The sequence below is a fragment of the Trichosurus vulpecula genome, chromosome 4, assembly GCF_011100635.1.
Source record: "Trichosurus vulpecula isolate mTriVul1 chromosome 4, mTriVul1.pri, whole genome shotgun sequence".
Taxonomy (NCBI): domain Eukaryota; kingdom Metazoa; phylum Chordata; class Mammalia; order Diprotodontia; family Phalangeridae; genus Trichosurus; species Trichosurus vulpecula.
Genome location: NC_050576.1, coordinates 191341497 through 191351057, shown reverse-complemented (window position 1 = coordinate 191351057; position 9561 = coordinate 191341497). Strand labels below are relative to the sequence as shown.

Below are 9561 nucleotides of genomic sequence, written 5' to 3'. Positions count from 1 at the left end.
GATATTACCTAAACCAGGATTAGCAGCTCAAGGAGTACATGTATTGCCTGGAGTGATAGATTCGAATTATCAAAAAGAAATTGTTGTGATACTCCAGAATTTGGGTGAAAAACCTGTACAATTTGGTAGGAATGATAGGATAGTTCAAGTGATTATTATCCCCTGTGAAAAAATACCCTTTGTGAAAACTGACCCTCCTCCCCAAATAACTACTAGAGGGGCAAAAGGGGCTTGCTCCATTGATAGAATAAAGTTGGGAGCTAAGGTATGGGTAAAACAGAAGCCAGATGATATTCCAAAGGCTGCAGAAGTCATAGCCCATGGGAAGAACAACACTGTAACAGTTGTCTATTCAGGGGAAGATAATTACCAAATTGTACCCCTGAACCATATATTTTACCGTGAATAGGGCTGTAATATTAGATTCACGGACCCCACAGGTATGGCTGATGCTGGTAATTGACACAAGCCACTCAGAGGTAAGGTGACTTTGTGTGATTAATGGGTGAAAGCTTGTACATCTGGGGAAAGGCTGGGAGGACAATCCTAGTCTATCTAGGATGGGATCCTCCTGGTTTCCCTTGTACATCTGGGGAAAGGCTGGGAGGACAATCCTGGTCTCCATCTAGGGTGGGATCCTCTTGGCTTAGTTTCCTCATTGTGCTCCATTTAAAAAGAAACATTTCCCATCTGAGTTTGGCTCTGATATTGGATCTCTGCATAACTGAAATTTCAACTAAACTGGAGATGATTTTATTTGAAGGATAATAGCCCATACTTGCCTACTCTTTTTGTTCTCTGTTTTAGTTAACCTTGTCGCTAGTTCTGTCTCCTGCAGGTTTGAGCATGCTGCAGTTTCCGGTGACTGCCTAAGCACGTAGCATTCTTGGAATTCCTGCCAGCTCGCTAAAGAACTGAACTCTGGAATGGGACTCTTTGGGGCAGGGACACCTCTACATCCAATTTCAGCAAGAAGAAGCTATGGAAAATGAGACCTTCACCCCTTACCCCAAGATTTTGAGCCCCAATTGTTTGAGGGGGGGAATGATGATAGTGTTCTGTGTACTTATTTTGTGTTATCCTTGCTATATTGTTTTATTGTTATGATATTATTGATCCTATGTAATGGATACAAGGATCTAGGGGTGGACATTTGAATTATTAATAATTATTTTGGGATGATTGATTGAAGAGATTATCTGGCTGGGATCTAGGGGTGGATCACATTTGAATCATAAACCAATATTTGGGAATGTCACTGAATGATATGTTTTGCTTTATTGTGAATGATATGTTTTAGTTTCCTGCATAATTGGATCACAATGTTCTAGGATATATAATTTAATTTAAATTATGATTGAATTGTGCATCCTAGAACATTGTGAGGGGTGGAGTGTAACCAGAATGGACTTTGTTTTCTTTGAATGACTCAGTTTACCTCATTGAGCTTCCCTGGACACTGGGGCTTGCTCTTCCAGGGCAGGAAGCCCAGCGACCATGCCAGGAATCAGAGAACTTCCTGTGTGATGAGTCATGGGACTGGCTGAGGGGAGGTGTGTTAACCTGGTCTACGCTAGGGGGAGGGGCCAAGTCAAGAACCAATCGGCCCTGGTCGTTCAGGTGGTGCTTGATGATGTCAAAAACTCTATAAGAGGGGAGAGGACAGCTTGAAGATCCTCTCTTCCTTTTCCGGTTGGAGCCAGAGACGCCTACAGCCGAAGCTGAGCTGCCGGTAGCAGGGCTGACTGGAGGCTAGTGGGTAATCTTCTTACCATAGAGGGGAAGCATGTATACGATTTTGCCTTATACCATCTCGCTTCTCTGTGGCCTCCTGGTTACCCTTGTGAGGCGGACTTATTGGGCCTGGAAGCTTTTGATGAAAATATCAAAATGGGGACGCTGGTTTGAGGGCTTGTTACTGTGGAGTGTAAATACATGCTTTAGTTCTCCTGCCTTCTGCCTAGAGAATTTCTTGTATCCTGTGGTTCCGGACCTTTTAGGCACATATGAGATTCTCTTTGAAATCATAAATTCTGCCTTCCTAATATATGGCCTGAGAGAAGTGGTAGGGTGTTGGAGAAAGAAGACTGGATTTGGAGTCAGAGGGTCAGGGTCTGAATCTTTGGCTTATTACTTGTATGATTCTCACTCATCCTGGACTTTACTTTTCTTACTGTAAAATGGGAGCATTACATTAAATAATCCTCAAGGTTTCATTCAGTTCAGTCCTACGATTGTGCAAGGCTATACTTACTGTGAGATACCAAAGTCTCATGGGGATAATTAAAACTTTGAGATAGTTAGACCTTGACTACTTGACTCATAGGGCTACTGGGAGGAAAGTCTTTTTAAGTGGTAAAATGCTATTTTAAAATATGACATTGTCACCGCAAATGTGGATGGAGGTTACAGAGCAGCAAAAACAAAGGACAGCAACAGTTGCAGTAACCCAAGATACCTGTAGATGGCAGAACACTCATTCCCATTCCCATTCCTACTCCCATTGCATCATGGAGCTAGTCAGTCCTTTTGCAGGATTTGGTAACCTGGGGTCTTTAATTTAAAAAAATTATGATGACCATTTCAATATAATTGGTTTCCTTTATAGACCTATGTATTTCATTTTATGGATCTGAAAACATTCTGAAAAGGGATCCCATAGGCTTCACCAGACTGATAAAGGGGTTAATAACCCACAGAAAAGGTTAAAAATCCTTGCTTTAGGGCAATGGCTTCTAAACTTTTTTGAACTTTCACCCCTGTTGGTAAACACTTTTGACCACATACTCTCACTATCTGTGTACTTATTTTTTTTTTTACAAATTATATGCATGTGCTACTGTGAAAATAATTGTGCACATTATAAAATTTATACAAAGATAGACATTTAAAAGGATAGAAGATAAAACGATAATCTATGATATCTGAACCTAGAGTCAATAGGAGTGTATTGAGTTGGGGAGGTGACATGCCTGAACTTAAGGAAAAATCACTTTGGGGGGCACAGTTTGATGAGGAGAGAGAATGGAAGCAGGGGAAACCATTAGAAGGCTGTTGCAATAGTGCAGGTGGTAGGAGAGGAGGGGAATGATGACAAAACATACTAGGGTGGAATGAGGTTGTGTGTGCAGAGAGAAAGAGACACATGAAGGAAATGTTGTGGAGGCAGAAATGACAAGATTTGGCCACTTTGGATATGGGAGGTGAAGGGGAATGAGGAGTTGAAGACCAAATGGTCACAGAAGATGAGAAGCTGGGTGACTTGAAGGAAAGCAGTGCCCTGGATAGAAATAGGAAATTCAGAAGATGGGCAGATTTGGGGAAGGGGGAGGGTGATGAATAAAATCTGTGATGCATGTTGTAGCCCATTCATACCTGTTCATCTGATGCAATTCATTCAGTCCCATTCAAAATAAGAGGGAAAGCTAAGCTCTCAGTCAAAGTAGGAGCTGCTCTAGAGGCAGAGCCCACCCTCTGAAGGCTGCCTGCTGCAGCCACAGGGTGAACTGGGGGACAGGAGGTGGGGATGCTGGGGGGCTCAGGAAGGAAGAACATGGTGGAAAATCTTCCCAACGGTACCTGTGGGCTCAGTAGCTTGTGTTTATCCAAATAGCAGCTGGGTTAAAACTGTCCTTTGGGGCCAATTTCAGGGGCTGGAAACAGCAGAGGGAAGGAACAGAGTGGGACCGTGTTTGGGGATGAGGATGTGTTGTTGTGTTGGCAACCAGCCCCATGACTGGCCATCATAGGTAAAGTGAGATTTACCTGGTTGATCACAGACTCCCTTGGGGTTGAGCCAGGGGTGTCCAAATCCTCATTTGATGGCCAGTATTTTAGGGGACAGAGAACTAACCATATAGTTAGAATGAATGACCCCAGGTAAGTAAGATAGAATGAAAACTCATGGGAGCTTATAGATGGAAATGTATATTATACAAATTATTCCCTAAAAATTGAGAAATAAAGCACCCTACCAAACTTTTTGCAAGACAAATACAGTTCTACTACCTAAATCGGGGAATGAGAAAGGAAAGGAAGAGAATTAAGACCAGTATCATTAGTGAACATTGATGCCAAAATTTTAAGTAAAATCCCAGCAAAAAGACTATAGCAATTTATCAAAAAAAAATTACTACAATCAAGTTGAGATTTATATTAGGAATGAAAATAATTAATGTAATTAATCCTACAAAAAAACCCAGCTAAAGCTCTTTTAGGGGTGTGTGTATGTGTGTGTGTGTGTGTGTGTGTGTGTGTGTGTGTGTGTGTTTTAAAGTTTAGTTTAATTTTGGAGGTTGCTAGGTGGTACAATGGATAGAGTGCTGGGGCCTGCAATCAGGGAGACCCAAGTTTTAATCCATCCTTTAGACACTTATTAGCTCTGTGACCCAGGGTAGCTAGGTGGCCCTGCAGTGGATAGAGTGCCAGGCCTACAGTCAGGAAGACTCATCTTCCTGAGTTCAAATCTGGCCTCAGACACTTATTAGCTGTGTGACCTTGGCTAAGTCGCTTCACCTTGTTTGCCTTGGTTTCCTCATCTGTAAAATGAGCTGGAGAAGAAAATGGCAAACCATTCCGCTATCTCTGCTAAGAAAACCCCAAATGGGGTCACGGAGAGTTTGAAATGACTGAACAAAAGCTGAGCAAGTCGCTTGGCCTCTACAGTTCTCTCAACTGTAAAATGGGGATAATAGCAACCTTTACCTTGCAGGAGTGCTGTGAGGATCAAATGAGGTATTTGTAAGGTGCTTAGCATAGTACTATGTACACAGTAGGCATTCTATAAGTGCTTATTCCCTTCCCTTCCCCCCCAAAGTCACATGATTAGATCAAAAGTTGTAAAAAAAAAAGGCTTTGAGAAGAATAGTTACTTATGCTTTTTTAAAAAGCACTCTACAAGGCATAAGCTTAGAAGAGCCTTTTTAAGAAATGTGACAAAAAACTGTTTATCTAGAATCAAAAATAATTATATACCATGGGGAAACACTAGAAGCTTGTCCAGTAAATAAAAGGGTAAGGCAAGAATCCTCCTTTTCCCTGCTATTGTTTGACATAGTTCTAGAAATGCTAGCAATTACAGTAAGACAAAAGAAAGAAAATAAAGACAAGTAGTCAGACAACAAAACTATCCCTATTTACTGATGACATGACTTATGAAATCCTAGAAAATCAGCAAAGAAACTAATTGAGAAAATTCATAGATTCAGTAAAGTTGCAGGCCACAAAATAAACCCACAAAATAAGCAACAGTAACAACAAAATCCTGGAAGCAAAAATAGAAATGGAAGTCCCATTCAAAATAACAGCAAAATGCACAAAATATCTGGGACTCAATCTACCAAACCATACTTAATACCTATTAAGAAACAATTTATAAAACACTTTTGAAGAAATAAAAAATCTCCAATTTAAATAGCTGGAGTGACAGTCACTGCTCATGGCTGGGACATGTCAATATAATGAAAATACCAATACTACTAAAATTCATTTAGAAATTTAGAACTATATCAATTTTTTTCTGAAACCATCCTACTCTTCATTTTCTTATAGCAGAATAGTATTCCATCACAATCACATACCACAACTTGTTCAGCCATTCCCCAGTTGATGGGCATCCTGTGGGGAAAATTCTTAACTAAAGGATAGAGACAATTACAAAAAACAAAATAGATACTTTCAATTACATGAAACTGAAATGTTTTTGCATGAACAAAATTAATTAACTGGGATAATGAGGGAAGTAGTCAAGTGAGAAAAAAATCTTTGTATCCAATATCTCTGATAACAATCTCATATTCAAAATATATGAATGACTTAGAGAAATATGTGACCAAAAGCCATCTCATAATAAAAGTAGTCAAAGGATGTGAACACTTTTCAAAAGAACAACTGCAAATTATTAACAAGCATGTGAAAGAAGTCTCTAAATCGCTAATAAAAATGGAAATGCATTTCAAAACAAGTCTGGGGTTTTACCTCATTATGAAGGAATGTGTAAAAGATGCAAAAATATGGCAATAAGTTAATGTTAGAGGGGTTATTGAAAGACACATACACTAATTTGTCATTGGTGAAACTCTGAATTAGTACAACCATTCTGGAAAAATCTGGGATTGTTTGAAGAAACTCACTAAAGCCATACCCTTTGTCCACTACTGGACCTATACCCCAAGGACATCAATAATAAAGATAGTCTTCATAGACACAAAAATATTTACAGTACCTGTTGTGTAGTAGTAAAGAACTGGAAACAAAGTAGATATTCTTAGATTGTGAAATGGCTAAACAAATTGTGGTACATGAATGTAATGGAATATTACTGTGCTGTAAGAAAGGACCAATATGATGGATACAGAGAAGCACGGGAAGATTTAAATGAACGGAGGCAGAGTGAAGTAAGCAGAACCAGGAAAACAATATAAACAGCTATTACAGCAATATAAAGGCCAGAGCAACAATAGAAACAATCAAAACTGAATAGTGGAGAAACTATAATGACTAAGTGTGGTCTCAAAGAAGAGATACCAGAAGATACCAATCCCTCCTTCTTTGCAGAGGTTGGGGACTATGAGTAGGGGCACTGAATAAAATTTCAGGTTTTTTTAATATGTTGGTTAGTTTTGCTGAACCTTCCTCCCCTCTTTTTTATTTATTATTATAATAAATAGCTTTCTAGGAAAGATTGAAGGAAGGATATAGCGGGAAATGAATATAGGTGATGTGAAAACAAAAGACATAAATAAAATATTTTTCCAAAAAAGGATAGCTTGGGAGACAGGATACTTGACTTTAGCTCCATTTAAAAATTTTAACAACACCCCTACTCTCTATTGTGCTCCAGTTTCCTCAACAACCTTAGCTGTACCCACAAGATGAAAATACTGACACAGTAATTTTTCCCCTGGCTTTCCCACTACCCCTTCCTCAGTAGACACAACGAATGAAAGTTGTTTTTCACTCTTTTCCTAGAAGTAAGTCATTGAGTCATAGAATTTTAGAGGTAGGAAGAACCTTAGAGATCATCCATTGCTTTCCAGGGATGGGGACCTCAGTCTGTCTACTTCTAACCTTGAGCAAATCCACAGGTCTCTTTAGCCCCCAGTGTTCTCACCTGCAAAATGAAGAAAATGGATAAGATAATTAGTTCCCAATCTACAGGCTATGGACCCATGGGGTTACTGGAGTTATTAAAAGGAATCTTTTACAAGTTATTACAAGGAATCTTATTACAAGGCTCTTCCAATGGCCATGAAGGCAGCTGAAGCAGGCCCTCTGGAGCACTTGGAGCTTGGTCAGACTTTGAAGACTCCAAGGTCATCCACTGCATCTTAGGCCATCAGCAGTTCTCACTTTTGTCTTGCCAAGGGACTTCACTGACTGAAAGAGAGAGTAAGGCTGACTACTTTGTGCAACTCTACCTTGCTTAAATTCAATTCACACACAAATCAACACATGATCCTGTGATGTCATTGGTCCTCTTCGAAACAAAGGACAAACAACAAGGAGTCTGCAAATTCATATGTTCACCATTCATCTCATTAAGTGGTTTAATAAGTTTGTTCACTTATTAGTAAGTTTGTCCACTCATTAGCAAACAAGCTTAACCTCTATAGACTGAATAATCTCTCTACAAATATAGAAATGCATATATATACACATATAGAATTTTCTAATGTGTGTAGTTGCTATTATGATTAACAAAATATGAATTCACTTTTTAAAAAAATTGATGTCATAGTAGTTTTTGTCTTCATGTATTTACTCAATCAGTGGGATGCTAAAAGTAGAATTATCACGGAGGGAGGCAGAGCAGTTCAATCCAAAGAGCGAATCAGCAGGCCTGGTTTCAAATCCTGGCTTTTCTACTTACTCTTTGAGTGAGTTGGATTAAGTGCCCTCCCCTCTTTGGAATTCAGCTTTCTCACCTGTAAAGCGAGGGAGTTTGAATTAGATGGTCTCTCAGTTCTCTTCCAGTTTTAAATCTAGGCTGCTCTACCAGAGAAGGTCTGTGAAATTCGCTTATGTTAAAAGCAGGGGCAGGGAGAGGGTCTAAGACCTCAGGAAGTTTGAGAACCATTGAACTAAATTATTTTTAAGTCCTTTCCACTGTCTATGGTTCTGTGATGCTCCTACCTACAGCTCAGAACTGTGAAGGTCGCTTTTCTGCTAAATCAATCAGTCACAGAACGAATTCATCAAAACTAAATTAAAAGGACTTGTAGATTATCTAATGTTTTGAACTATCTGTCCCACTGTGTTTCCATAACAGAAGAGACAATTAAGAATTGACTGACCTTAATTTTAAAAATATACAGGATGTCCCAAAAGTCTTAGTGTAGTTTTAAGCTTTAATAGATTAAAACGACACTGAGACTACCTGAAACACCTTGTGTTTTGTGTATATTGTTTTTCTCCTTTCGCTCAACTGACAATTATTAAGTGCCTTGGGGCTGGACTATTACTATTGCAAAGGAAGAGTGCTCTATAGGAGGAAAAGAGTTATAAAAGAAATAGAAGATATAGACCCTGACTTTGCAAAAATTACAATCTTTTTCTTTGAAGGGAAGGGTAGGGTCTATCTTCCCTTCTTCTAATTCTCACCATCCTACTAAAAAAAAAAAAGAAAAGGAACTCTTGCCACTTACTCTGTGTTTTGGTGGAGAAAGATGGAGTCCTCAAGATGACAGATACATGAAGAAATGTGAAATTCTTGTTCTTCTTGGAGCCTGCTCCAATTTGACCCTAAAGGATTCAGTTTCTTCCGCTTGCTGCTTCTTCCAGGGCTGGAATCCACTGACCCACATGCGAATCTATAATTAACGGAGGTTATCACTATCAAATAACTAGGGACAGGGAGGGACATTTGCTCATGGAGGCAGCCAGATGTGAGGTGGGTGTCTTCTTTCCTCTTCTGAAACTGTCTGAAGTGTCTTTCTAGGCAGAGCTGCAATTAGGGCGGGGAAACTAGGGCTTTGTCCCCAAATTTAGAGGAAGCTGACACCACTCAGAAGCCTTCGGCATTATAGAAACAACAGAACTATCGCCTAGAGAGCAAGAAGAACTAATTCTTGATAATTAAAATAGGAAACTACCAGGTGGCAGCCAGTGTGAACTCTTCTCCTACACACACACATACACACACACACACAAACCTCCCTCATAGGAAACCTCGCTAACAACAACCACCTTGTCCCTGATTGCCCTAGCCAGCAAAGTTCCTAAGTTTGGTTCTATGTCAATAGATAGTGTGATGCTGGGCTCTCCAAATGCTGGTAATTGACATCCTGATATATGAGAAAAGTTCATTGAGGCAAATAGAACAGACTTCCTCCCTCTTCTCATAAGCCTAGATGGCCTTTGGGTCCTGAAATGGAATTTGAGAACACTGGTAACCCAGCCTTTGTGGCTGGCATCTTGCAACAGGACATTCCTTTATCCAGAGGGCTTTCATTAAATTGTGGAATTGACAGTATATTTTTCCTGCCTTTGCCATTTAGCAGCAATGTGACCACATGTGGGCTCTTTCGTGTATAAAATGGGGACACTAATATCTGCAATATC

The 9561-nt window shown here is 39.7% G+C and overlaps 1 long non-coding RNA gene across 1 annotated transcript; it reads right to left on the bottom strand.

Moving 5' to 3' along the window:
* Positions 1–7096: 7096 nt before the first annotated feature.
* LOC118845783 lies at positions 7097–8733 on the bottom strand. Its single transcript, XR_005010146.1, has 3 exons — positions 8646–8733; positions 7871–7925; positions 7097–7111 (listed from the first exon to the last, which is right to left on the bottom strand). It is a non-coding gene; the product is annotated as an uncharacterized LOC118845783 (long non-coding RNA).
* Positions 8734–9561: the final 828 nt, after the last annotated feature.